Genomic DNA, 4,130 nt, shown 5'->3' on the forward strand with positions numbered 1-4,130 from the left:
AACTAAAATGAGAATGCACTGGAATAATTGAAATTTTGGAGTTACTACTTCTATACCCTATAGCAATGTTTGTACTATACCTGCTAGGAAGCAATACCTATTATAATTACTCAAGGGTATACCTTTTCGGGGATGCGATAACAAAATTAATTTACTCCGTTATATCTTTTAGGGGTGTAATAACACAATGCTTCTCTTTAAGATTGTACTTCTTCAAGCACGCATTAACATTTGTGATCTTTAAAGATGTATTGCTTCAAGCGTGTAACGTTGTTCAAATCCTGAAGGATACAATTTTTACTGATAGTAATAACAGTATTCTTCTTTAGATTGCACTTGCTTGTAAAAAATATGAAGAATCTAGTTTAGGCAAAAATAAATTTAAAAGACGAATATCAAATAAAAGATCAAAATTGTTTCGAAAATTCGTGCAAAGCTACACAAAGGGTATTTGACTAGGCATATGTTATTTGGAAATTATATTCTACAAGGAAAGCAGCTATTCAACAGCACCCACCGCCAACTCTTGGGCTGCTTTAGTCAAATAGTTGAAGTTGACCGTTGCATCTGATAATGCAGCCACGGCATGAAAATGATGAGTGCGTTTTAGTGGCAACGGAGCACGAACCATGGACCTTCACTCTAGAATATAAAAATAAGAAACTAAAGTTCGTATGCCTCATTTTTTAGCATTTACTAAATCTACACTTTATATATTATATATATCATATAAGTACAAAATATATTTTAACACAAATCAGATACTTACAACTTAGTTTGAATTTTATCTTGAGTATTTCAATTTTTAATTACACTTGCTTCTGTCATCCAATAGGTTTTTCTATATCATAGAAAATCAAATTGAATTATCACTTGTTATATAACTCTTGTTGTTTTTAACATTCACATGGAAATTGAAAACACGTCATTCTCTAAATCATTCAGATGAAACATCTTATAAACAAAGTTTGAGGGAAAGACTTTCAAAGCTTTATGCTTTAACTGAGCCGGCTTTACGACGTACACATCTTTTATGCTGTGGAAACACCTTTGAATTTTTCAGAACTATGATCTAAAAGTTAAAAAATATAGAGTTGTTAAAGAAGTCAATAACTTATAACCCTAAAAGGGAAGTATACCACACATGAGCATTCACCACTGTATTATTAGGCAAAGTATGATCTGACCCGATATCAGGTGGGAGTCCTAATAAAATGTATGTTGAAACCAAGAACTTGTATAGCGTGAAATAACAAAAAAAAAGAGAAATAATAGGAATAAGCTAGATATGCTATACGAACAAAAGAATTAAATATAGAAGTTGGGGGTATTCAACACTATAAAAGTTAAAAATAAAAAAAAACGGCTAAAATGGGATAGAAAAATTGATATATTTTAGCTGTCTTCTGAATTTTTAAAATAAGTTTGTTTGTAATTAAGCACAAAGCTACACACAATGGGCTATCTGTGCTCTGCCCACCACGGGTATCGAAACCCGGATTCTAGCGTTGTAAGTCCGCAGGCATACCGCTGTGCCACTGGGGGGCATTTAAAATAAGAATAAAATACTAATATTTACTGAAATATAGCATAATCATCTGAAGTGATTTGAAATTTATTTTACCAGTCTTGTAATAATCAGCACACATTTGAACATTGATATTCATTGTTATCCTGTAAATTTTAATTTTTGATTTGTATGATACGATTTAAAAGAGGCTCTGTTGTTTTATAATACGATTTTTTTGTTATTACGAATTACATGTTTTGCTGACATGTGTCTTTTTTGATTTATTGTTTTGATTAGTATAAACATTCATTAAATTATGGATTTTCTGAAACCTATTTGGGAATGTAATAGAGAATTATACAATTGAGAAAAAGTTTACGCTACACAAGTGGGCTTCTCAAATCTGAAATCAGCGATTGGTTATTAAATAATTGGGAGGTCCTTATTATAGTACGCGAGTCACTGTGTGCGCTTAGCAACTGTTAAGATATTTTTATTATTTTATCAGTGCGTAAACTAATAAAAGCAGTCAGAACGAGGCTAAAAATAGGCATAGTTGAAATTGTGATACGTTTACCTCTGCGATATAGGTGGAAAATTCAATTAGTTGTTATGTGTTGCTACAGTTGAGTTTGTTGACTTTCAAATATTTGAATTTTCCAATAATTACATTTTTATTTCTTTACAAATATACATAAGCCGTTTGTTTGTTTTTCTCAAAAAAATTCAATTGGAAGCCTAATACAGAGAAAAACAAGTACAACATTTACATGAATTACCTAGAGCGCGTCCAGGATCTTTGAAATATTAATTGAGATCTTTATTTAGCACTTTAGAATGTTACATAATAATTAAACTCTCTTGGGATTAGTATATAACAGACCTAATGGGAACACCTCGTGTAATAGATCAAACTCTAGTTATTGTTACACTGCTGAGTGACCAGTGGTCAAAAGTCATTGATGTTAGTGTTACGTCTCTGGTCGTTTGTTAATTTCACGTAAAAATTATTTCCGAGAAACTTCAGTGATACAGGTCCTTTCTTAATTAAAACTAGTTTATTCTTTCTCGTTACAAACTATATAATACACTTAATTTCCATAGTCACTTTAACTTCAACACACGCTATAATTCACAACGATTCACCCAGTTTACTTACGGTCACTACCGCTCACTTGATTCGATTATCTGTCTCCCTGTCTGCAATTATGTATGTCGTCACTTCTTCTCTCCGCTTTATTTGCCGGGCTTATATATTAAAATAGAGGGCGCCTAGAAAACGCTCGGGCCTTCATTATCCTTCTAGAATCTCATGACGTGTTACCAGCATCACGTGACTTCCACTATGATAACTTTATTAAAAACTAGTATCACAGTTAAGTTACCCCCTAATCAGATGCTATTACCATCAGTTAAACACTAATGGCGCAGGTTATCGTCTGGTAAACCGTTTTTACCATTTTTCAAACACTGCTGTTTAGCGTGCCCAGACTGCGAATCTGAAGGTTCACGGTTCTCGCCTCGTTCCTACAAAAACGTGCTCAGCACTTTCGGTCAGTTGATTAAGGTCAAATCCCACTATTTGGTCAAACAAATGCAACACAAGAGGTGGTTGTGGAAGATATCAATCAGTTCAAATTTAGGGATACTTATGTGCAGATAACCCTTTGATAACTTTGCGCAAAAAAGTCTAAAAATAAACGAACAACAAAAAAATAAAAATAAAATAAAATAAAAACTAGTAACACAAACGTTTAACCTCTGTATTGTTCGTATCGGTATCATTATCAAATATTAGTTGTGTGTGCGGATAGCCAATTTACCTCTGGTTTTTATTGATTGATATAATGGTATAACATACACACTAGCCTTTGTTTTGCATTATAAATCTTAAAGTATCTTTTATATAACACACACACAACCAACAGAAAGGAAATATGGGAATAGCACAAAGTAATGAAGGTAAATTAAGTCAATGAAATAAATGTAGGAAACACAAAGACAATTAATTATTTTAAAATATAAAAATTTCATGATAAAGAAATTTGTAAATTGGAACATAGTTAACCTAACTGAACAAAAATACATTTGTCCTGTATTCAAATTGTGGCTTAGTTGCTTGTATGGCCTGTGTTTTATACGACATTCACTTTTTGACCAATGAAATGTAAATATTTTTCAATTAAACAGCAACAAACTACAAGATCATTTGTCATTCTGGGCGTTCAAAACTCTTCTCTAAATGAATCAAGCAAACTGCTCGTAACAACCTCAACGTAGGCCTAGTGTTTGCTAAGTGGTTTTTGTATCTGCTTATTGTGATTAGTTTTATTCTTAATAACCAGCATGAAGTGTTTGTATTGTGAATACTAATCAACGTTTGAACATCTACAGTTATCGATTGTCTACGTAATAACTCGGGCACCACGTTTAACCATACACGAGTTTGTGATTAGTTTCTGATATTCATAAAACACACATAATATATATATATTTACAAAGTCATTCCTCGGACACGTCAGTTGAAGGACTTTAGTCTAGAAGTAATAGCTATTTCAGTGTGCGATGGACAAACACCATGAGAGACACACAAATATTGTTAAGTATTGTTATTGTAAGT

This window comes from Limulus polyphemus, unplaced genomic scaffold (assembly GCF_000517525.1).
Source record: "Limulus polyphemus unplaced genomic scaffold, Limulus_polyphemus-2.1.2 Scaffold3251, whole genome shotgun sequence".
Lineage (NCBI taxonomy): Eukaryota > Metazoa > Arthropoda > Merostomata > Xiphosura > Limulidae > Limulus > Limulus polyphemus.